Below are 27,941 nucleotides of genomic sequence, written 5' to 3'. Positions count from 1 at the left end.
TCATTTAACCCATATTTTTCACAGCATATGAAATTTTTAATTTACTTATGTAAAACTAAAAAATTGTTTCAAAAATGAATTCAAAAACTAATTATTGCTTTATGTTAATTTTTCAAAAGTTTATGTCCGATATTGGTCAACCAAAGTGCAATTGGTCCATTTATAACACACTCGGAAAAAATTGGGTTAAAAAAATTTTATTTAAAGAAAAAAGGAAGCTCATGAAGTTTTCTTATTAATAATATTAAAGTTATGAACTTTAAAATATTTCAAAATTTTAAAAATTAAAGTTTTAATTAACTTATTAATTATGAAAAAAAAGAAAAAACAAAAAGTTTTAGTTCCCGGATTGTTTTTTTTTTTTTGTTTTCGGAATGGAATTTCATTAATTCGGGTATAAAAAAAAAAAAACCAGAAAATCTGTTAAATAGAGATGCTCAGTTTCGTAGTGTACACGAGAATTACTTGTAAAAACTTTTGAAATTAATGTAACTTTATACTTGTATATACATGTATAATATTAACATGTTGTACTAGCATGTAATGAATGTATGCATGAATGTTACACTTTCATTTATTCGCAGTATTCTAGTTGAGTTTCTCTCTAACAATGTTTATGAATTGGAAAATTAAAATTATATGAATGTGTGTGTGTGTGTTCATTGACATGAAAATGGTTTGAAAAATAGCAAAAATTTTTTTTTGTGTTTCTTTGTTAATTTTGCATAATTTTGTTTTTCATCGGTTTTTATTTCGCAAAAGGTATTTGAATTAAAAACAAACAAAAAAAAATATATATAGAGAATAATAAATTCAAAAAAGTGTAACGAATTTAATTCGATACTCTTGATTTTCGAGTTCGAGCTTGTTAAGATTAAAAAATACATGATAAAAAGCAAAAGGAAAAAAAAATTATTCAAAAAGGATCATGTTAAACTCTTTTGATTATTTTTAATTTCTGTTCTTGATTTTTTTCATTTTTCTATATAGGATTTTGTGAATGGAAGGGTTACAATTGCCGCTAGGCGCTAACAATAACTTGTTCTAGTTTTAATATAGCGAAGTGTAATGTAAAAAAAATGTTATGTAAATTTTTTGATTGATATTTTTCATTTTATATTCAAAAAAAATTTTTTTTTCTAAACTTAATAAGAGGTTTCTGTATACTAGAATGTTAAAATTGTAAAACAAAAATACCATTATTTTTTCTAACAATTTGATTGTTGAATAATTTTATTATTGTATCAATATTATTTTAGTAAATCTTTGTTAGATTTTGAATTATGTCGAAATTGATTTGCGATCATGCTTTTATGATAATTAAAATATTGAAGATTTAAATTCGAAGTATAGATTTTATCATTTAAAATTTTCTATATTGGTCCAATTTCATAGCAATTTAATTATTTTATGTAAAAAATCAATTAATAATTATTAAAAATTTTAAATTGAACTTAGAAACTTTGAATAATCTGTTATTCATGATTATCGGAATCAATTGTTTTGGTTGTAATTGGAAGAAATTGTAAAATATTAAAAAATAAAGTTGGTTCAAACCAATGGTTTGTATTTCAAGAATTTTCCCCGTCAACAAATGATTGCATATATTTAGGATTAACGGTTTATGCAGTTTTTTGAAATAAAGCAAAAATTAATTTGAAGAGAGGTTAACATAATGCTCGACTTTAAGGGTTAATTGTGTGAGTTAAGAAAAATAATTATGTTTTTTAATGGCACTGAATTTACCGTTAGTTTTCTGCGTTCATAGAAATTTGAAAAAGCTTGCGGTTTCGCAAATATAAGGCGCCAAAACTTTAAATTTTACATATTTCAAGAGGCGATAACTGGAGAAGGGGTGGAGATAGGAAAAACTTTTCCAACGAAATGAACTATTTATTAATGTCTAAAAGCCGGTCTGATAACGGTAACGTCCATATAACGGTAAATTTTAGCGGCCATTTTGTTTTTGTAAAGTTTAATTATGGTATGCCGCGATAGAAGAATCTAGCTAATAATTTTTCTGCGTTTGCAAAATTTAATAAATGCTTATGGTTTCATTGCAATAAATAGTTAAAAAAGGCCATTTTTAGGGTTTTGGGGGGGGGGGGTATAACTTCTAGAGGGGGGGAGATAGGTAAAGCTTTTGTTCTACGGAAATAAGTTTCTAGTAAAGATCTATGTACATATTAAATTTCAGCTTTCTATCTTTAAGGATGTAGAAGTTTATAGACGCACGGACGGACGGACAGATTAACAGAGTGAAACTAATAAGAACTTTTTTTCAATAATTTTTTATGACTAAACTATAGACCCAATTTTTCTTAATTTTATTAAAATACAACAAATATCGTCCATATTTTTTAAAACGTGTATGATTTCAATATTTAAAATTGACGAAAAAGATAGATTGAAAATTTTTCATTTTATTTAATAATTTAAGCGAACATTTGAATAAATAAAAACTCCTTAACCAAATTTAATTCAAATACAATTTATTTTCATTGAAATTTTAATTAATAAATTAATCAATTTTATTTTTCTAAAAATTTTCAAAATAAAATTTCGAAATTTATATTAAGAATTTCATATTTATTTTAAAATCAACTCTTTAATTAATTATGGTTGGAAAAATGATTACAAAACTTATGAAAATTATAAATTTCCTATATTCTATGTATAAGTTACAGAAATGAAAAAAATCTGATGTGATCAACACATAACCGACCGCAATGTATATTGTTTAGTTAAGTGAAAATGTTGCAGAAGATTATAAAAATTCGTTTTGAACACTTTCTTTCAATTTTAAGGAAGTTAGTAAGCTATTAGTTAACATATCTTGAAAAGTATAAATTTGGCTCTAATTAGAAGTTCGCTTTGTACCACCCGAATTCTATGAAAAGTTCACTAGTTAGTTTCGATAAGAACCAGAACTCAAATGTCAAATTTCAAGAAAATCCATCAATTCGAGTAGTAAATATGTAAAAATTCACAATCTCGAATATGTAAAAATTCTCACAAGGTCCGCAAAAAGCTCCAGTTCCAGAGGTTTGATATATTCCAAAAGTTTATCAATCCGTGATAAACTTTTAAGCCAAAAGAACACGTTTCTGCACAAAGACAGGCAGATAGACCGACAAACCATCATCTCTCTAAAAGTAGTTTGTTTACGCTTCCTTACTATGGAGAAGTGCGTTCCCATTGAAAACTCGATATTTCAAAATTTGTTGCTATCACATAACCTTCCCTATTGTATGCAATGCGGTCGGTAATAATTTAATATTGAATAAAATAAAATTTACTCGGTTACATATGATTTTATTAAATTTAAAATTAAGAATTTTAATAATTAAATATTGTGTTAAATATTTCTTAAAAAAGAAAATTTCGTTTATTTCTTAAGAATTAAATTTAATAATCTTTTGAAATTGTAGAAGTTTATCAATTTGATTTGAGTTTCTAATTTAATTTTATTATTATTATAGTCAATTTAATACAACCATAAACACCTCACACTTATACTGAATACAAACTTTAATATTATTATTGTATATACAAGTGTAGAGTTGAGAATCCTTATTTTATTATACAAGGATATTTAATTTTACTGTTTATTTGGGTATATGATTTTTTTTTTTTTTTCTGATACACCATACTGTTTAAATAAAATTCAAAGTATTGTTATTAGGATATTGGTTATTGTAATTGTTATTGCTGTAATAAATTTCTCTTTGGGTCTAATTTTCTATATATATTTTTTTTTCTGCTGCTTTAAATGAAACACTACTGTGGAACTAACATTTCATTGGATCCCTTTCTTTTTTCTTTTGCTTCGTTTTGTAATTTTTGTTTTCAAGGAACGAAAGATTATATTTTATATATGGAAAAGGAACTGCAAAATTAATAGGGAAAGGGAAAAATATAACAATAAATGTTCATAACAATTAGAAAATGTGGGAATGTTGTAATAGTTAAGGAAAATCTAGAAAATTGCAAAATAGAAAAAAAAAATCTGATGGGGTCAGCACATAACCGATCGCCATGTGTATTGTCAAGTTAAGTGAAAGTCTTACAGTAAACCGACAGACCGGCAGACCGACAGGCCGGCAGTCCGGCAGACCGACAGACTGATAGACCGAAAGTTTGCTAAAATCAGTTTATTTACACTTCCCTACTATGGAGAAATACGTTCCCACCGAAAACTCGATATGCAAAATTTGTTGCCATCATATAACCTCCCTCATTGTATGTAATTGCGGTCGGTAAAAACATGAAAGTCATTAGCAGAAATTTAATAGTTTCTTGTTATACAATATGATGCACTGCAGGAAGCATATTGAAAAAAAAAAAAAAACTTACTGTGTCCGATCGAATTTATTTTTTTTTTTTTTTAAATTTATTATTATCCTATTGTTATAATTGCCGAATAAAATCTTGTTTTTATTTTGTTATTAAAGAAATTCAAAATGTTGCTTGAAAAAATTTTTTAATGCAAAATATTGCATACTTCTGGGGGGAAATAATTAAAATCGTTGAATTTTATTTTTCGCTTGATTACTGCACAATTTATTATTTTTCATTTTTAATTTCATTTAAAATTATTTTTATAAAATTAAATGAATTACGAGATAGTTTTAAAGGATTTAAGAAAATCATATTGAAAAAAAAATTCAATTTAATCAGCCTGGTATCTCTTGGGATTAGAGCAATGCTGTTGAATTCAAAATATGTTTTTCAATTATAAATAACCTATACATAACGGTAATGTGATTAAAATTAGATTTTTCTGTGATTAAAATTAGTTTTCGAACAATGTGGGTTTAAACATGAGGTTTTATATTGAAAAACTGAAAACTCTTAATGGAATCGCCTCTCGAGAACAAATGGAATCGCCTCTCGAGAACAGCTGCGGGCTACCCTGCATAAGTATATAAAAATCAGTCTTTTATTTTTTTTGAAAACTCTATAAAATTGATCGACTTTCATTTGCTAAACTTTACAAATTATAATAATTAAGTAAGCTTATAATTTTACAAAATTGTAATTCCTGCGTAATTCCCAAGTACATTTTTTCAACTTTACAATAAAGAAAAAAAAAAGTACCAAAGAAACTGTTATTTCCCACGCCCTAATTCTTCAGAAAACAAAAACTACAAAATCATTTAATAAACTGATAACTAGATTTTAAAATTTTATCTTCATTGTTAACATTTTTTTTTCTGACTTTATTTCAATATTTTGAAATTTCATCGTATAATTTTATTGAAAAAACAAAAAAATTAAATTATTTTCTCTTGGTCATCATTTATTTATTTAGTTAACAAGTCAGTTATTTTTTTTTTTTTTTATTTTAAGAAAAAAAATTTTCACAAAATTCTAAATTATCTTATTACACGCATCTTTACATCATGATTTCAATTAAAATAACCAACAAACAAAGTTTAAGCTACAAAAAAAAAAAAAAAAAACGAATACCCAATCAATATTTTTCCCTGGACAACAACCCAAATGATCTAACAAATAATTTTTACAACTGATCACTAAATTTTCGATTATAACAAAAAAAAAAACCAAAATCCCCCTAAAAAAAAAGAAAAAAAATTTCCCTGACTCATTCCATGACTCCTCCATTTCTCGTTTTTTTTTTTTTTCGTATTTTTTTCCTACAGTTTTAATAATGAAATGGGCATTATTGAGAATACGAATAATAAAATTACAGGGAGTAAAACAAATAATATGCTTTCTTAATAAATTTACAAAATAATCGAAGTAGAATGAAAGAAAAAAGAAGTGTCCGCGTATATTTGCTTGTGGATAAGAAGATATTATAGTCTCTGAAATGTAATAATGTAAGTTGAGTATAAATATATCTATTGTACTTAGGAAAACAGCAAGACACCAGAATTTACCGATAGAAAGAAAACTCTCAAAATAAAATTTAAGAAAAATTAAAAAAAAAAAAAATATTTTTTTTTTTTTTCTCTAAAAATGATCAAATGAAAATGATAAAAAAATTTATCTGCCACTACCACAACCATCACCACCACCAACCACTATCATCATTTATATCAGCACCAAAATCATCATTAATAATATGATTAACATAATTATTATCATTCTAAAGCTTTATTATGCTTTCGAAGATGCTCGGAAAAATTTAATATTAAAAAATTTAATGCCTTCAAGTGAATTTCAATCGGCTATTTAGAAACTGACCATTTTCATAATATTCACAGTAATTCACGAAAAATATCGTTTGTCCAAAAGATTACTTGATTAATCTTAGTTTGATTGTAATATCCAGTCAATAATATTGGAATAGTGCCAATATTATAATAAAATTCAAAATTAAGTTGATATTATGTACGGCTCGTATATGTTCGGTTCGTTTAGTCAATCCATTTCGTTTTTATGAATTTGCAATATTAACTGTAAATGAAAACGCACAAATTATTCAGGGATTACTGTATTAAATTTTTTTATAATAAAATATTTTCTTGGATTTGGTGGTATTGGTAACTTGAACTGAATGAAATAAGAATTCAGAAAGTCTTTAACTGCTTTTCCAAGTTAAAGCTTAGAGCTGATCTTCGATGATGAAACACAAATATAAAAACGTTCATATATGCTTTCATATTATTTGATTATGAAATCTTATTACAGTTATTAAAGATCAATTGCTTAGTTATCTTTTAACAATTTTTTTTTTTTTTTTTTGTGTTTTGATGCGCGGTCTCCATATAAGGTATTGATGGTTTTAAAAAAAAAAAAAGTGATACCTGCACGTTTAAAATGAACGTTATCTTTATCGTTTTTAAGTATAAGCTATGATTTTTGATTTTGATCTTCTATAAACATAAAAATTTTAAAACTCCTTCTAAATACGCAGATTTATTACAAAAATAATCTCTCAGGAACATTTTTCTGAAAACGATTTAAGAATTCCAATAGAGTGTGTGAAACTCTTTTACTATTTTTTTTCTTAATTTTTTTTTTTGTCTATATTTCTATTACATTTTATCGGCACTATTTGCAATGGGATACGTGTATATTGTATGATGAAGTGTAGTGGTGATATGATAAATAAATTTTGCAAAATCACTATGATTGAAAATTACAACATTATGTTTGATTTTTGCTTGCTGTTTTTCAGATAGTCATTGAATCTTTCTGCAATGGATCATCTAATATTCTTGTTGTTGTTTTGTGTTTTTCTTCCGTTGAGTAAAATCTATATTTATATAATCTTCTTTGTGTAAATGGTATTGAAAGATAATGTTAAAATAAATTCATAAACTAAAATGTAATAAAATGATCGCATTATTTTGCCAGATGGATTAAAGTTTAAAATTTTTTTATATTCTCTTTGCTAAAATATAGACGGACACGAATACAAAATGTACGTAGCTCGATCAATTGCAGGATGATGAAGATATAAAGATCATATCAAGTTTTTTTTTTGTGATTTTTCCTATTTCTTGTGATTTATATTCGTATATCGATGATAAAATATTCTTAAGTTGGTTTATATTTTGTTTCTCCGTTTGCAATATTAAAAACATATTTGTGTGCATTTGTAGTTTCTGTGGATTTGATTGTAATTTTCAATCAAATACAAGATCACCAATAATTTTTTTCCATTTTAAAAGTTTCCATATTATTCATTTAGTTGCAATATCAAGTTGATATAAAAGTAAGGTCTATTTATGCTTCCGACTGGATATTGAGGCGCAGGAAGATTTTATATAAACGTGAGCAGTAAATGCATTTGCTAGTTCTCTATAACCTTTCGTTAAGGTATTGAGAATGTCAATCATAGAAGACTTGAACGGAGGAACGGTAAAAACACTTAAAGATTTGTAATAAGTTGCAAATTAAAATTATGGCCTATAAATGGTATAGAAGCATTGAGTAATTCGTAGCAGTGAAATTATCTTTCCAAAATTTTGCTGAGAAAAATTGACATAGAAGAGAGCAGAGTCTTTTGACTTCGTCAAAAAGAAGAGAAGGCGGAAGAGTATCAATTGTAAGAATTAGATAAGGTACCTTGCTTTAGTTTCCACTACAAGACTGAGACACCAGAATGAATTATTTGCCATTTTATTAGGAGAGGAGTCTGAGATATGAGTCAGGGTATATTGCAGTGAGAAACAATTAAAACGTTCTACAGAAATAACAATAATTTTGTTCTCTACAGTATTACTACAGAGATATAGAAATTTTTAATATAATAGCAAGTAAGAAGGACACTTTATAGTTAACCCGATCAACTATTTTTTTCCTTTCTTTTATATATAGCAACTTAAAATTTGTGGTATTTAAAATGGCCTTTAGCTAGCCTATAGGATTAAGTTTTAAAACTGTGATTATAGTAATATATAATACCGATGATGATTATGATTATAGTAATTGCCTCCAAGTGCTGAATATTGAATTTTTTATGTAAGAGATCGCACAATGAGCGCTAACATTATGATCAGAACGAATTAAAAATTTTATTTTTCATTTGTTTTGCTGTTAAAGCCTCAACACTTTATTTAAAAAGATAATGTTGTTGCTGCTGCTGCTGTTGTTTGTAATACTTATTGTTATACTGTACTCGCGATGATATTAAAAAATGATTGTTGGCAATGGTGATGCTGGTAATGGTTTTAGTGATCAAATAATGTAGTTAATGAAGAAATTGTAAAGATAACCATTCCTTTTTTTTTATGATTTTGTGTTTTAATTTTTTTTTCAATTTCTTACTGGATTTTTCTGATGCGAAATAAATCCAATCCATAATGTAAAACGTAAAACAGTACCATTTTACTTTTTGTTCTGTTTTATTCTACTTGTATTCATAGCTGCAATTGTTTTTATTATTGTTGGTTTGTTTTTTTGCTTTATCCATTTGAAATTCTGCGTAAGTAACTACTGTTGAACGAACAAAGAATTTAAAATTAACAAAATATGTTGAGTATAATGAAAAACAACAAAAAGGAAAAAACAAAGGAAAATTAATTTGAGAAGAAGAAAATTGCGTGAAAACATTTTCCCACATCTCATTAAGTTAATAAGCCTGGTAGGCCAGATATATTTGAATGTTTTGTTTTATTGTTTGTCCCCCCATTTTTTTTATTGTTACTATTTTGTTAATATTTATTTATTTCAGCATGATTGTGTAGCCACCACTGTTTGTAATTTTCTGTGTTTTTTCTCTTTCTTTTAAATAAGAAAATTCTGTTTGTTTTTTGATTGTGATGGACGAGAAATGTGATGCGAGAAAAGTTGAAATCGATACTAATAAATTGACCAAAATTATTTTTTTTTTTGTGAAAATATCTTAAAAATTTTGTGAATATATTGTTAATGTACATGTCATTTATCGCATCAAATTGTTAATTCAAGTTGTACGATAAAAAATGTAGAATGAAAAAAGATTTCCTTTTTTTTTTTATAATCTGCGAAACCTTCAGGTGTACCTTGCACAATTGTATTTAAAAAATAATTATTATTTAGTATAGAGTTTGTAGTTTAATATAAAGCATTAATATAGGAACACTTATTATTGCAACATTGGGAGCACTAAGGGGGATTCAGAGTAAATCTCAATTAATTTTTAATTTTACGTAAATATTTTGATAGGCAACATTTTATGAGTATAATTAAAAATTTAAGTATTTAAGTATAGCGATATTCCATTGTATATATGTGAAAATATTTTTTGATTTTTTGTTTGTTTTTTTGTTGTAACCTCATTGTAACTGGAACTGGAATTAAATGATATACTCGATAAACTGCTTTTTCTATTTTAAACTGTTCAAATCTTTAAAACTTCATACAAAGCAAATTTCCTACATAAAACAGAAGTAGGCGGACTGAGGCAGTTTCTATTGGAAATTAATGAATTTTTTAGGTTTCAACAAGAAAAAAGAAAGGTTTTTAAATTTTATGAATAAATACTAGTAAAATGTAATTAGTTTATATTATAAAAATTATTATTAAAATATTTTCATATGTTTTTAATATCAGAGTGGGTTTGATAATCAATGAGTTAAAGATAAAATACATGCTAATGACGCGAAATGATACAAGAAGGTATCCTCAAAACATAACTATTAAAAATTACAACTTTGAAGATGTAAGAAGGTTTAAATACTTGGGTGCCATAATAAATAATAAAAATGTTATGCACATAGCAATTAATGAGAGAATTCAAGCGGCACAAAAATGCTATTTTACATACAAGCGACTTCTCCAATTCAAGCTAATAGACAAGTCAATAAAAATTAGAATGTACAAGATATTAATTCAACCTGTACCAACATATTACTGCGAAACATGGACCATGACAACAAGTGACGAATAAAAGTTAAAAATATTTGAAAGAAAATTAGAAAGAAATATCTGCTCGGAAAAATATTTGGTTCAAAATTAAATGAAAACGGGGAATATGAAATAAGATCAAATCGAGAGCTAGAGGAACTAATTGATGGCAAAAATATCGTCAAATATATTAATTTATAAGATGGGCAGAACACGTATCTCGGATTCCAGGATATCGAACGTAGAAAAGAATCCTAGATGTAAGAGCATACAACACAAGGGCAAGAGGTAGACCTAGATCTAAATTGGTTTAGTTTAGAGAATGTTTGTAGAAGAATTGGGGTCCATGATTAGAGAGAAACTGTCCGGAACCGTAGAGTCTGACGGAAAATTGTGAACTAGGTTAAGGCTCACCCGGAGCTGTAGAACCAAAAGAATGAGATATGATTAAAATATTTTCACTCACCATTCTATATCTAAGGTTACATTATATAGTCGAAAATATTTGTATGTTCTGCGCCTATCTGAAACGAAAAAAGTAAATTGTTAAATTTTAGTTATTATTTCGCTAGTTAATTTCAGTATATTATTAATAATAAAAGATTTATTGTTAAAATTTTTGTGGGAAATCTGAAATTCTTGCAATTATAAAGCTGTATATGAAAATAATTTATTTTTAATATAGAAATGCGAAGCCTTCCATGCCGGGATAAGTTAACGTTAATATTCTTCTCAATATTACTCATATATATAGCCTGATGCCGTTGAAGATTTTATACATTTAGAATAGTGCATACACATAAATGAAGTAAATGCCTTTTATTGGTATATGTTTCACTCCCATACACCTATGTCAGTTTATATTTTGGGAATGTGCTTCCGGTATAGGTGGCTTTATATTTTTTAATATAAAAAATAAATTCTTGTATATAGAAAAGGCGCATGCATCTGTATAACCGAATTTGTAGTATTTTATTAAAAAACATATTTGCGCAGGAGTAGTTTAGGGCTTTTCAGTTTAGGGCATTATATTTAAGTCTTTGTAATTTACATACAAAATTTAACTATAATGGCGTATGTACTCATATACTGTATATAATATGAAAATTGGATTATTATTAAAGTAAATAATCTTTGTGAATGAAAATTGTTTTAGCGGAAATATTCGCGAAATAAAAACAAAATCAATATACTATGGTATTACATTGTTTAATATAAGAAAATAAAAATCATCTCATTTCTTTAGAAAATTTTTAACTTTTCTTTTCAATTTTTAGTTTTCAAAGTTGCATCTTTTCTTCGTATAAAAAAATACAATCATCATTTATTTTTATATACTACAAAAACCAGTAAGAATTTTGATTTCCAAATTTAGTTTAAAATATATATGACGAATATGTATGTATAAGATGCAAGAAATTTTTTTTCTTTAAAAATGTTATGGAAAAACAAAAACAGCATCACCACGCAATTTCACACAAGATTTTAAATGTCTACATAAGCAACGCACAGCATATACCTTCTTATATATACCTTCTTATAATGGGTATTTGTACATTTATATATACGGAATTTATATATTTTTTGCTCATATCATTCAATTTTTGGTACCTATATACATACATCCATATACAATAATATATTTTGCATCCGTAGATAATTCTACCTTAAATGGATTTTCATCACATTTTCAAGATCTTCGATCAGCTTTGATATTTTTGAATTTGAATTGAAGCAAATTGTAAATGTAACACTATATATTATGTACTTATATACGCAAATACTTAAGTATATATAAAATATAGACATATTTATTTATTTAAAATTAAATATAATATTTTCTCTTTTCTTTTACGGTTCCTGATATTTTTACTTTATATAAATTTATTTCTCCATTTTTGAAAATTTTATTCGATGGAAAAAAAATTTCAGTGAATGAATGAAAATCGGTTTCTTTTTTGTTTATCATTTCATTCATTCACAGGTTAAAAATAATAACAAATTTAAAAAAAACAAAAATAAATATAAAAACAAAAAAAACACATGTACAGGTAATGTGTTTTTTATCACTTATCGCAAATAAAAGCACAAATAAATCAGAAAACAGAAAAACAAACATAAAAAAAAAAAAACGAGAAAAAATTGAGTTGACCTTGTCAACTCTGTGATACCCGTACGAATTTGTTACCCTTTGTGCGAATAAATATGTCATATCTGACTATGGAACAGACTATCACTTGAAGGTTCCATATTAATTTATGCAAAATTTCAGTACTGCGTTTTGAATATTTTTTAAGGTATGGCCAAACTACTATTATAGTTGTATGACAGCTACCAGAAGGAGCCAAGTAATTTCAACGACTTCAACGATCAAACACATTGGCCCTACTAATATATTTGCTTGTTTCTAAGAAATAGACAAATAAATTTTGAAGTTGTATGGTAGCTAACCGAACCAGTACCCAGGTCATGTTCAATTAAAACAGAGTTTTGGCACTTACTGCAATAAATCATTTGTGGAAATTTGGTGAACTTAGCTCAATTAGTTTTTGAGTTATCGTTGTGATGGACGGACGGACGGACAGACAAAGCTAAATAAACTCAGAATTCGATGCTGATCAAAAACATACACTTGAGTCTATATCTCACAACGTTATTTATTAGCCTTACAAACGATGAGGCAAATTTAGTATATCCTTCGAACATACGTTCGTACGGGTATAAAAATGACAAAGAAAAATTAAACAAAAAAAAAAAAAATTTAATGATAAAGAATCGAAACTGTTCAAGCAACTGAACATGTGAGATAATTTAAATATTACAAAAAAAAAAAAAGAAAATGAATAAATAAAAATTAGAAAAAAAAAAATGGAAATAGATTAGATATGCGGATCAGATATTTAATAAAAATATAGTCAAGTCAAGCCAATTTTCAATTCATATTCATTCCATTTCATTAACATTAAAAATACATTCAGAAACTCAGAAGCATTTTTAATACGCAGAAATATTTACACTGTTCCATAAAATACTATACATATGCATACATATACAATTCTATATATAGTTGTAATTCACATACATATGAATATATTATGTTTGAATATTTAATTGAAGTACAAGGTATCCAATGAATTTTTTGTGTATAGTGAAGAAATATAGAGTATACAAGGTATTATTGGTGCATTCAACATATTTGACACATTTCTTTTCTAATTGTTTTTTTTCAAATGAATAAAATTTTATAATTGCTTTCCGAAGGTATTAAGGCTAAGTTGATCTGTCGTTTGTGGTATCGCCACAAATCTTTTTTATACCGAACATTATTCGAATCGGCCTTATTCTTTTAAGATTCGTATCTTTTCTGTTTATGTAAGTTCGTATATGTAAGTTCTTATATTAATTTCGTATAACACAAAGAGAGGGGATGAAGAAATTTCTGCCTTGTACAAGTGTATGGAATATATCATCATTTCTGTTATTCCTCTTTGTCACAATAGTCATTGTATAGAATATTTCCGATCAGTTTGCAACTTTCTGTCATGTTCGTTAATTAAGGCAATATTCCGTTTTGCCAATTTTTTCAGATCAAAAAATCTCAATTACTACTGTATTTTTTGTCATCGGAAACTCTCAAATGAAATTACAATGAGCCTCGCACAACTTATATTAGTTCGTCTGCTTTAATTTTTTTACTGTTGTTTTTAGAATTAACAATGATAAAATACGCCTGGCTCTGAAATGGTTAACATTCATATATCAAGTAGTTTTGTTGCAATAAATTCTTAATAAATGGTAAATAACGTACAATGTGTATAAAAATTTTTCTAATATTTGTCTCTTATATTTTTAAGGTTATTTTTTGCACTCTACTTTATATATATATATGATGTAAAGTAAAATATTTTATGTACATATATGTATACAATGAGCGTACCTGTAAAATCTAATTAAGGCTTTCTTTTTCCTAAAATATAAAATAAGAGAAACAAAAAGAAAATTTGCTACCGTTGTGATTTGTTATTTTCATTATTTTTATTACAGCAGGTACATGTACACATATACGAATTTAACTTACTAATTTATGTATATGTATAGGCATGTATATGTGTATGAATTTATTATATTTTTATATTGTTATTGCTGCTTCACATTATCTCCATGTATATAATACAATCTGAATTCACAGTGATTTATTCAAACACTTATCACGATCATTTGTTACGCTCACAATATGAATCATTAATTACTGTGTGAATTTAAAAGAAGATAATTTTAACATTATTTTTTTTTTGTCGTTGTACTACAGAAACATAGGTTCTGTATATACGTACTTATATCATATCTGTATGTAATATGAAATTATATTAATGATTATAAGGGTACCTGTATGTACTTGTGTATAAAATTATTGTTTATATTGTATATAATTAATATTTAAGCCTAAAATTCATGTAATCATGAATTGTGTATCTAATGCCTGTGCGAATATAAATATATATGTATGTATAAGTACATGTATATATAAAATATTTATGTACATAATATGATAAAGCAGGCAAATAAGAACAGTATTTGCTGGGGGGCTTTTTTTTTTTTGAATGGAAAGATGATATAGGCATTATGATTTGTAGATGTATGTATGTATATCTGTGAATTAATCATGATGGAATTGATTAAGTTTCGTCCATTATTTAATTATATTTTTTTTTCTCTCTTTTTGTATTTTTCGAGATGCTGTATAGTGTATAGGTATATATACGAGTAATAGAATTAATTCATATTAAACAGCTTTAATAGTGTAACGCACTTATTATATTGTTTTATTAAATTTTCTTTCTTTACATTTGGTACAAAAGGATATTTATAGTATGGAGATGTATTTAAACTCTGTATATGTTGTATGTGTGTGTCTATATTTATTTCCAAAAATTAAAGAAAGAATTTATTGTAAAATTATGTTCTATACCATTCTTTTATTGTTAAGATAAATAATATTAATTTTGACATATTATATAAGATTTCTTTTAAGTTGAATGAATTTTGAAAGGATTCTTGAAAGTGCAGCAATCCTATCACAAAAAGTCTCCAAGGTAAATGATGATCACCTTGGTAGACTTGTGATTGGAATTTATTAATTCTTCTGTACCATAAGATTGGTAAATTTTACAAAATGAAACGGATGTTTATATATTTTTATGATTATGTTTGTCTTACACGGCAAGTCTGAAATTGTAATGAAGTTGTAATGAAGTGATTTACTACGTTAAAAGAATATTTCTGTCACTTTTTTTTCTTGCAGAATTAGTCCACCAAAATTAGCATAATTTCAATTTTAAATACGCAAATTTTTTTTTTACTGATCGAATTGCATACTATATTAGTGAGGTTTTATGGTGACGGTTGGCAGACGGTAGTTGAAATTTTTGATATATTACCGGTGATAATTGACAGGTGACAGATAACTGTTGACAGATGAAAAATGATAGATGACATTTGATATTTAACAGATAAAAACTGACAGCTGACACTTGGCGTTTGACAGCTGACATTTGACAGTTGGCAGTTGAAATTTGATAGTTGACATTTGATATCTGACAGATAAAAACTGACAGCTGACACTTTGCGCTTGACAGGTGACATTTGATAGTTGGCAGTTGAAATTTTGAAGTTGACATTTGTCGGTTGAAATTTGACATTAGATATTTGACAGATGACAATTGACAGGTGACAGTTGGCGTTTCAGTGACTTTTTCAAGTTTTGAAAAGAAAAAAATCTAATTTTATTCGCATTATAGTAATTAACTGCATAAATTCAATGTTTCATTTTTATTCACCTAAAAGTATGCAATTTTAATGGAATTGGCTTAAAATAAGTAGTGAGCTTATTACATGCTTACAGGAAAATATGCTTCCTTACAAATCATTATTTTTGTCGCCATATTTTCTATAAAAACTCAATTGATTTTATTTTAAGTAATTAGAAGAAAAAAAAATTGCGGTATTTATTTAAGTTTCTAATCTTTTTCATCTTTATTAAATTAGAAATAAAAAAAAAAAAATTTATTTCGTATTAAATCGATGGTTGCGTGTGCTAAAATGCATTTAATTAAATTAACACTATTGAATATTCTTTAATGCTCTTGCTTAAAATTTATTATTTTATTTAAATTAATATAATTTTTTTATTTAAAATAAAATAATGATTTTATCTATTCAAATTTTTAATTTTTTTCATACATACATACATTGCTGTATGTGTTAAAATAATATTTATAAATTTCAATTCCATAAAATCAATAAAAACCTTAACATAAAAACCCAAAAAAAGAAAATTTTACAATTATTCAAAATTTAAGAAAAATAATATAAAAATTGAATTGAGAAAAAAAATATATATAATTGGATACTTTGATTTTAAAATGACCACACACATACGTCCATAAAAAAAATAATAGATCTTATCAATGACAGGTATTCATCACTAGTCACAATCAAATATTATACAATTTCATTGACATCCTTGTCATGTTAAAAAATATAGTTTTTCTAATGAAAGGAAATGTTAAAAAATAAACTGAATAAAAAAAAAGCATTCAAAGAAAAGAGATAGACAACAATGTCATATGTCCTGTCAAAATAGACGAGTTTGTTTTGTTTTCATTTTAATAATATTAAAAAAAAAAAATATTATTTTGATTTCACAATATGGAAATTTCATATCATATTGTTTTCATTTCATTTTAAAATTTGCATATAATTGTATAGTAAACGAGTGAATGTAGCCTAGTAACTATTGAGTACATAATTGAATTGGAACTTACATACACATACTCGTATATGATTATAAATACTCTTTTAGTTTAAAAAAAAAAACAATAATATAGTTCTAAATTAGTTATATGTCAGTGTCAAAAAAATGATGGTCATACATAAATTTTAAAATATGAAATTTAATTTTAATCAATAAGATTTGTTCTTAAATTTATAATAATACATAGTTAAAGTTCAAATTATTTCAAAGGTTTCATAAATTATTTGGAACTATTAGAATTGTAATTGTATTGTATAACAAATATATTTCATAAAATATAAAATTTCATTATTTCTATTCGTTTACTACTTGGATTAAAGATTTAATTTTCTTTAAAATAGAAAAAAAAAACACGATCATACAAAATTTCATGTAATACATGTTTGATCATACATTTCAATGTTGGAAATATTATGAAGGAAGGAATTTTCAATTAACATTTTATCTGCTTTGAGGGTTCGTGAAATATGTATGCATTTTCACAATAACTGATTGAATATTGGACAAAAACTGCCCAGATTTTTAGATGTGCTTCGAACAGAAAAGATTTTGTATGATGACAATTAAAATTTTGTTTTTAATATTAGTACAATAAGCGAAATTCCTACCAAAGAGATTAATCTTTAAATTTACATATTTGAATAAAGTAATAATAAGGATATATGTATATGTATTTGTATTTTGAAATCTTGAAATTTTATTTCTGTTCATAACAAATTCGGGATATTTCGATTTTGTTTTCGTATTAGTGCAATATTTATTAGTTTCTATAGCCTCTGTCATAAAATTCATGTATTCGAATAATGGGAATTGAATCCCTTAATATCACATCTTGATCTATTTAATTTCAATCAAACATGTGTTATGAGTTTCAAACTTTCAATTTATAAACAATTTTTATTTTTTATATATGTAAATTTTTAGTTTGATCAAACATATTTTTTTAAGATCAAAATATGTTCGAACATTTTTGGTATTATTTAATAATTTAATTTTTTTAATTAAAAAAAAATGGTAATATTTTATCATAATACATTAATCTAAACATAATAATATAAATTTTACATTTTTATTAATATTAATATCTTCTCTTAATAATCTCATTTAATATTATATAAAAATAACAAAGATTTATTATGTTGACAACATTTTAAATCTAATAATGCTAATCCAAATATAGATTAATAATTATGTAACAATGTCATTATGGACAAAAGTTTATAAAAGTACAAAAGTAGAAAAAAAAAAATGTCAAATTAAGTTAAAGAATTTGAAATTTACTTGTATAGCAGTGTTTAATTTAATAAATTTTCTATTATTACAATTTAAGCGAATGTTTACTAACATTTTTGTTAATAATCATTATGATCGTGTGCTCCCAAATGGTACTATAATATTAATGCAAATTAAATTCTCACCTTTTACGAAGAATACTAATAGAATAACAAAAAAAAGAAGCGAAGCGCAGCAGGCTGGTAACATTATATATATTTTTTGCATTTATTTTAAATATTTTTTTTGATTTTTAAATTGAAAACCAGGCGCAGTTAGACGATTATAAAAACATTCTACATATAATCATACTTATACATTATAATATTTGCTTACTAAGTAGTTAACTTCATTCAATTTTAAATAACAGTAGAACAAAAATTATTAACATTACTAGTAGAGTTTCCAACTTAGATATAGGTGTGAATTTTATCACGATTTTTTTCATAGTTTATGTTTTATGCAAAAAAGTTGAATTTTTATTTTTTGTTTTGTTTCTTTATATACACTATCTATCTCTTTCTATCATTTTGACAAATTTTTGTTTTTTGTTTTTCGTTGAAAAAAAGTGTTATTTTAAAAGAGGTTTTAATTGTTCCCAAGGTATGAAAACTGTCATTGTTCAATAAAGACATGTTCTATGTAACCTCTTTTTTTTTCTCTCTCTCACTGTTTTGTTGCTTATTATTATTATTATTATTATATTTTTGCTGGTATAAAGCACCCAATAGAGATTGAATGAACTTAGTTCAACATTTAGTAATAATAACAATAATAATAATAATAATAATATGTATATAAATGCAAAATGACGATAATATGACATTGTGAGAGTTTTATGATAAAAACGGTTTAAAAAGGCGCGAAATACTGTAGTAGACAAATAAAAAAAATGTAAATTATCTTTCATAGGGAATTATGAAAAAGAGCATGATGTGGTCAGCATACTTTCTATCCCTAATATAATAATGTGTATGGGTATTTCAATTTCGAAAGAATTCGACTTTTCTGAAAAATTTGTTATTTGATTTCATGGGGAATACAAATATTTAATTTGAAGAATAATATCTCAGTATATTCGATATTGAGCAAGTGGTTAGTTCTAATTTACATATAATGACAAATTCATCACGTTTATAGCTCATTGCTATTATAAGTTCATCACTATTATATTTCAATTTCATTACTATTACAGACATAAAAATTGACAAATTCTAAACTAAATCTCACTTAAAGTGGTTAATTTCGACTCGTTTAGCACAGGGAATACGCGCGGGATCCGGTTAAAAAAAAAGAACAAGAAAATGAGTTGATAAATTCGTTTTATAATCATAGTAGCTCTTTTATTTTTTTTGTATACAATGCTGATGGACAAGTCCCAGTTTATTTCTCAATTATTAAAAAAGTGTTTAATTATTTGATTAAGAATGCAATTGAATAATAAATTGAGAATGAATTTAGTCCTAACATTTAAAAGACGAAATTTATTAAGATAAGTGGTCAATAAATAAACCAAAGGATGACAATTTCTCGCCTTATGCCCCGTTATATCTTAGATACTTCAAATTTTTGAATTAGTTTTGATTAAATTTGGAGCACTCTAATTGAGAAATAATTTAAAGTGCTCCAAATAAAAATTTAAATAATTTACTAAAATTTTATTAAATTTTTTGAACACTACAATGATTTCAGCTACAATTGATTCTAGCTTCTTAATGCATAATATTAAACTCTTTTTTTTTTTTTTCATTATTAATTTTAAATTTGAAAAAATTTAAAATTCATTGTAATGGAATGAATATAAAATTTCTTGCTATTGCGATGGCTACTCCAAAATTATGGTATTTCATTGGTGACTGCGTACAATTCTCATTTATCCCTGATGTTAAAAAATTTTGCTTTTATACTGTTTTAATTTTCTTTTTATATGCAAATTTTAAAATTTAACGAATTTGCAGCTAGAGAATAAATCATTTTTTTTTTATCCCGCGAATCTAATATTAAAATCTAATTGATTAAAATTGTTGACACTAACTTTACGATATAGAGATTATATTGGTATATGAAGAATTTATTGAATATTTTTTTTGAGGTTTTGAGTAAAAATTAATGCAAATAAAAATTTTCGTGGAATTTATTATGATAAAAAAAATTTATTTTTATACCCGTACGAACGTATGTTCGAAGGGTATACTAAATTTGCCTTACCGTTTGTAACGCTAAGAAATAACGGTGTTAGATATAGACTCAAGTGTATGTTTTTGATCAGCGTCAAATTCTGAGTTGATTTAGCTTTGTCTGTCCGTCCGTCCGTCCGTCCGTCCGTCCGAACGATAACTCAAAAACTAATTGAGCTAAGTTCACCAAATTTTCACAAATGATTTATTGTAGTAAGTGCCAGAACCCTATTTAAATTGGACATGATCGGGGTACCGGTTCGGGTAGCTGCCATACAACTTCAAAATTTATTTGGCTATATCTCAGAAACTATAAAAGTTATGGTATTGAAATTTCACACAAACGAATATATTAGTAGGGCCAATATGCCCCAGAAAAGTCGTTGAAATTACTTGGCTCCTTCTGGCACCTGTCATACAACTTCAAAAGTTATTTGGCTATATCTCAGAAACTATAAAAGCTGTGATATTGAGATTTCACACAAGTGAATATATTAGTAGGGCCGATGTATCTCGTAAAAGTCGTCGAAATTACTTGGCTCCTTCTGGTACCTGCCGTACAACTTCAAAAGTTATTTGACTATATTTCAGAAACTATTAAAGCTATGGTATTGAAATTTCACACAAACGAATTTATTAGTAGGGCCGATGTATCTGGTAAAAGTCGTCGAAATTACTTGGCTCCTTCTGGTACCTGCCATACAACTTCAAAAGTTATTTGGCTATATCTCAGAAACTATAAAAGCTGTGATATTGAGATTTCACTCAAGTGAGTATATTAGTAAGGCCGATGTGCTTGATAAAATTTGTTAAAATTGCTTGGCTCTTTCTGGTAGCTGCCATACAACTTCAATAGCAGTTTGCCACACACAGTATTTTGAAAACACAGCAGTGAAATTTTGCATAAATTAATATGGTAATACGGCAACTTAAAGTCATAGTCTGCCCCATAGTTAGTTATGGCACATTAGTTACTCGCACATATGATAACAAATTCGTACGGGTATCACAGAGTTGACAAGGTCAACTCTATTTTTTTTCTCGTTTATTTTAAAATAATATTTGAATAATTTAATATTGAATAATATGCAAAAAAAAGCAAATAATTTAAAAAATATTTGAGATGTTAAATGAAAAATTTTGAAATAGACGAAATTTGACTTGATTTTATCGCTTTTTATACATTGCGAAAATAATTTTGATAATTTCAGTTTCTAACAAAAAAAAAATTTAGAAAAAAAATACGCAACGATTGCGTTATTGAATTGATTACAAAATTTACGATATGCCAACGAAAAAATAAAGATTAGGCGATTATTTTATTGGTGTTCATATTAAACTTGTTAACGAGCTACCACTCATGTTCCGGATAATTTTTTTTATTGCAAATTAATTGGTTATCAACAAACTAGCAAAAAAATTTCAATTTAAAACTAAAATTGTGAAGTCCGCATTTTTTTCTTGAACGGCTGAAAATATTTTTCTCTGGCAAAAGGCAGCTTTCTACAGAAAGTACTCAACATTATATTGCATACTTTTCGAAATATTAAAAGAAGTGATTTTAATTAATTCCATTAATTAAATCAAATTAAGTGTTTCAAAATTTTTAATATCAAGATGAATTTTCTAATTAGTTTTAGTTAATAATTAAAAAAAAAAAATTTTCTTTACTGTCATTTGAGGAAAATTCGTATACCTTTACTATATACTCGTACCTCATGGGGTGACATATTTTATTATGGCATAATTGAATTTTAATAGTTTATATATTCACTTTTTATATTGAATTTATAATTAACTTTTAAAATACTAGAAGGAAAAGAATACAAAGAATATAAGGTACAAAATTTTCATTTCTGATATTGAATCCCTATAAACAAGTTTCTAAACCTATTCCAAGAATTCTATTATTCTTGTTTTTCATAATATATTAAATTGCAATATGTTTTTTTTTTTCTATTTTTCTAAGCTAAAAATAAATTACTATGTGTGTATCTTAACCTCATTTTTTATTTCCTGATTGATAAGAAATAAATCAAAAGAAAAGCATAGATTACAAAAAAAAATATTTTATAAGTATATGTTATACATATATGTATGTATATACATATATGTATATACTTCATATACATATCTGTATATGAAGAGAGAATTGAAATTTTTATTGATATTTGAAAAATTCAAGACATTACTTGAATTTTTTCTTTTAAACAAAAAAAAAATATACCTACATAATACACATAATATAAACAGTGATATACTTATATAATAAATGTATATATGTATGTGTACATAAAAATAGTTCAAATTGAAAAAATAAATAATAAAAGAAAACTATAAATAATATAATAAGAGAGTAACAAATAAATATATTATAAGAAAACAGAAAAAATTATAGAAAAATCTCCCGCTAAGGTGAATTGTTTCCCACGTTTATTGATTCCTGACGATTCCAATAAGTTAGTTACAATTGTTGCAACTTAAATTGCAAAATAGTTTTAAGAAGGTACTTTAATATTAAATAAACAAATAAATAAAATAGAAAATAAATAATAAAAAAAATAATAATAAAGCATTTTGTATTCAATTCATCAACAATAATAACAGCGTCATCTTATACCATCAACAATATTGTTGTATTGCTAACTCAGTTAGCTTGTTATTATAACCAAAAGGTAGAGCAGTCTTTTTGTTTCTGTTACACACATATATTTGATTTTTATGATTTAATTCTTTTTTTGTTTTTTGTTTTCAAAGAATTTTCCTGATATTCCTTTAACATTATAGAAAAGTACTCCGTTGTACAATTGTATACAATGATTGTAAAATTTTTTTAAGAAATCATTTGGATGTCTTTGAATTTAAGTTTTCTATATATTAAAAATTTTTGTAATTGCTAACTTGAATTTATTTTGAAATTTTTAATACCATTTTATATAATGATTTTAATACAAAAATTATTTTCTAAGACTCATTAATTGTTTTTCAAATAAATAACAGTACAATAATAATTAACATTTAAAAGAGTCTCTTATTTCCGAACAAAACAGTTATATTGAAAGTTCTTCCAAGTCTTCAATAGATGATTCCTTCTATAATATTAATGCTATTTTCTGATGCGTTTAAATGCAAATTATAATTGGAATTTATTCATGTTATTCTAAGTATCTTGAATATTTCTAATTCCATTATTATACCTGTACGAACGTATGTTTGAAGGGTATACTAAATTTGTCTTACCGTTTGTAACACTCAAAAAAAATGGTCTGAGATATAAACTCAATCATATATGTTTTTGATCAGTTTCGAATTTTGAATCAATTTAGCTTTGTTTGTCCGTCTGTTCGTCTGTCCGCCCGTCCGTCCCAATGATAACTCAAAAACTAATTGAGCTAAGTTTACCAAATTTTCACAAATCGATTTATTATAGTAAATGCCAGAACCGTATTTAAATTGGATATGATCGGTATACTAGTTCGAGTAGCTGCCATACAACTTTAACATTTATTTGGTTATATCTCAGAAACTATAAAAGCTGTGATATTGAAATTTCACACAAGCAAATATATCAGTAGCAATATATCAGTAGTTAGTAATTTGGTCATATCTTAGAAAATATTGAGAACACAATACTGAACTTTTGCATAAATTATTATGGTGGTATGGCAACTTAAAGTGATAGTCTGTCCCATCGTCATCTTTAATGTATTTATTCGCATAGAGGATAACAAATTCGTACGGGTATCACAGAGTTGATACGGCCAACTCTTTTTTTCCTCGTTTTAATTAAATTTTAATGATATTGTAATATTTATAAAAAAATACTGTCATTACATTTAAAGTCACGTTTCATAAAAAATACTTTAGTATTATAATATGCGACATCATTAAAAATTTCTATAATTTAGAATATATAATACGCACTTATTATAAAGTAAAGTTAATTTATTATACTAGCGATTTAAAATCTTAAAATTATTAAATAAATTTCTACTATTTCCGTGTTACATGAAAAGTACTTTATAAACGGTTGTTCTGTTACTCTCATTAAAATTTGTTATTTAATCTGTACATGAGAGAAGAAAATATTTGCATATTGAATTAATTAACATTATTTTAATAATGTACATTTTAATCTGTTCAACGCGTATACCATTTTGTTAATAATCAATTTTGTTGAGAGACATTGTTTAGGGATTTGAACTTGCGTTATAATTACTATCGTAAACAATAACATTATAGTAACATTTAAAAATATTGCAAAAACAATATTTTTTATTAAATTTTCTCTTTAAATATTTATATACATAAATATTGTACATAATATAATGCATTTAAAGAATATATGCAATTTAAAATAGTTTACAATATTAATAATATTTTAAATATAATATTTTAATGTGAATTTATTAAGATGAAATTTATTATTGTGTGTGAAGATATTTGAAATATTTTAACAAGATCCAATATTATAAGCTTTATAGTCTTAAAAGTTTTAACACTTTTACACGTTTACAAATAATATTTTATATTATACTGATATTTTTCTAATAATGCCAGTGCTATAGATAGTTTAATCTAAATCTCTGCCTAACTACATTAATTTCTAGTGTATAAAAGGTATATAGTAATAACGATAGCATTATTATAAATACCCGTTTTTCTTTCTACATCTAACCGTATATCATAATAATAATAATAATAATAATATAAAAAAACTATCTATATTATTATATTCAAACAATTTTTACGATTAACAATTATTTTGATTATTTTCCATTGAATTTCTAAGAAAGTTACGCATTTTTATGTTTAAAAATGCATTTGTAAATAAATCAACGTTTTTATTTACAATCTATGTAGAAGAATTTGTAAGGTGATTGTCGGTTCAATATTATGATTTTGTTATTATTGCTGTTATGATTCTGTTTTTAATGTTCACTATATACAATTCGCAACATTGTAAGATTTTCTCTTCTTCTTGAGGGATGAGAAGTACAATAAGAATTAGTTTAAGGTATAAATTTTCTTGACTAAAAGCTAATCATTTAAAAAAATATAAATTTAGGCATTAAATTTATTTAGAATTGAAAATATTCTATATAATTAGAATTCAGTCGAATAATCAAATATTGAGGACGAAAAAATTAAGAATAATTTGAATGGAAAAATAAGAAGAAAGCGGAAATTTCATTAACACTGAAATAAACAAATTATATATTAGAACTGACTGATCTGAATTGCACTACTTAAAAATAATATTAAACTTATGTAAATATGAATGGTGTATATATAGAGTCTCTTAACACCTTTATATGGATATAAAATGGAGTCCAGTTGTCTATAATAAACAAAACAATAATATTTTTAATTTTCCTCTTTTTTTCACCTTTATTTTTTTAACTTCTTTTTTCCTTGTTCTCCTGACTTATTTCAGAGTTCCTAAATAAATGAATTGCATTGTATTACAAATTTTTTGTATAGTAATAATGGTATATATATATATGGTATATATATATAAATCTACCTCGTATATGAACGCAATCATAAATATATTTTGTTAATATGAAAAAAAAAAATAAGTTAGTAATGGAACTATAGTGGCGGGTTCGATTTATATTGCAAGTAAAAGCAATCTTAATAGTAAACCACATGAAATATTTGTGAATATTGTAAAAAAGGAGAAAAGAATTCAAAAAAAAAATTCGAATTGAATAGAATTGAATTATTATGTTTTATAAATTTTTGACCTTTATAACAATCTACGTATCATATACATATACACTCATACTTATATATTATAATATTGTACTTATATTTACATTTAATTGAATAGGGAATATAATATTATATACTTTTATATTTTTAATATTTATGTGTATAACACTTTGAATATACAATATTAAATTGAAAACAAATTGCTTAAATTGTTTGAATATTTCTATTAAAAGTGAACATATAAAATTTAACATTTTTGTAGAATAAATTATTATTATATTTTTTTGATTTGAATTAATATAAATAAAAGATAAAAATAAAATTAAAATTATGAAATATTTAGTGCAAAATTTATAAATAAATTCAATTTTGATTGATGATTATTAAAGGAGTTCAAAAAAAAAACCAATTGAAAATCACAATTTAATATAAAGAGATTTGTAGTGTAACATACGAGTATTAGGGTGGGTCACTTTAATATTTTTTTTTATTATACATGAATTTATTTTTATATTATAATTTAAGAAAATGTAAAATGTAATTTATCATTTTTAAAAAATCAGTTTTAAAAAATGACGAAAAAAACCGAAATGACAGAATAAGTTTATATTTGTATTTTTTCCTTTCCAACTATATAATATTATTATTTTGGTATAGGATAATTGGACTGCACCTACAAATCTATTATAAATGCAATAAACTACAATATACAAGTATTATATATTTACTTTATGTATATACATTGTGTATATAAACACATTTCACATTAAATACATAAATTTCTTCTAATAAAATATTAGTAATTATTAAAAGACAACAAAAAATAAATAAAATATTATATTAAAGATAGTGTTTCGGCACTTTTTGACAGTAATGTAAGCATTGTCCAATAAAATAAATAATGAGTAATTGTTTATTTTTTGTTATACATCGTATTTGAGACTCGTTGATATTCTAAATCTATTATGTTACACACACAAAAATATTGCATTGCGAAAATGTTGACAAAATTTTTTTTTTTGATAAGCGAATAAATGTTCATGAACAAAGTCTCTAAACTTCTCTAACGGATCGGTCAGTGAAAGAGAAAATATTAAAAACATTAAAGTCGATTTATATTTTATCAGCTATATTTTCCGAGTTATGTGGGAAATAGTAAAAATTGATCTGTTTTTAGTAAGATGTATAGTTATACGTATATTAAGTTTTTTGAAAATTTTTCATTCGTCGGAGGAATTCGTTTTTATTCGTTGGGGAATGCCAGATGTAAGAGGCAGGCCGATTTTTGAGATGGTATCTCTGCAGAATTTAACAGTGATGAACACGAAGAACACATCAATTTTCGTTGATAAGGCTACACCGAGACGATACCTGATATAACATTGGCGATAGACAGTAAGCAAAATTAAAGGCTGAATGGTGCTCAAGGGCTATATAACAAGCGATCATCAATATATTTAATCTAAACTTAGGTCTAATTTAGTTTTGTAGTATTTTTTTCGTTTCTTCTTGTTCTTGTCTTTCTCTCTCATCTTTACTTATCTATATTATCTAATATCTATATTTTCTATTTATTGCCTGGTGGTTGGTTTTTTTTTCCTTTTTTTGTTAATCGTTATGGTTTTTTGTTGTTATTATTATTATTAAGTTGTGCT

At 25.2% G+C, this 27,941-nt stretch overlaps 1 long non-coding RNA gene across 1 annotated transcript in view; it reads right to left on the bottom strand.

Annotated features, from left to right (window-relative positions):
• LOC129614212 (uncharacterized) overlaps positions 1-27,941 on the bottom strand; it is a 149,396-nt gene that overhangs the window by 78,351 nt on the left and 43,104 nt on the right. The window contains exon 3 of the long non-coding RNA XR_008697365.1: positions 10,772-10,829. This is a non-coding gene — a long non-coding RNA (uncharacterized LOC129614212). The remainder of the gene's footprint in view (positions 1-10,771; positions 10,830-27,941) is intronic.

This window comes from Condylostylus longicornis, unplaced genomic scaffold (genome assembly GCF_029603195.1).
Source record: "Condylostylus longicornis isolate FDR11 unplaced genomic scaffold, ASM2960319v2 ptg000106l, whole genome shotgun sequence".
In the NCBI taxonomy this organism is placed as follows: domain Eukaryota; kingdom Metazoa; phylum Arthropoda; class Insecta; order Diptera; family Dolichopodidae; genus Condylostylus; species Condylostylus longicornis.
The sequence above is the reverse complement of the archived record's forward strand: the minus strand, read 5'-3'. Positions and strand labels throughout refer to the sequence as shown.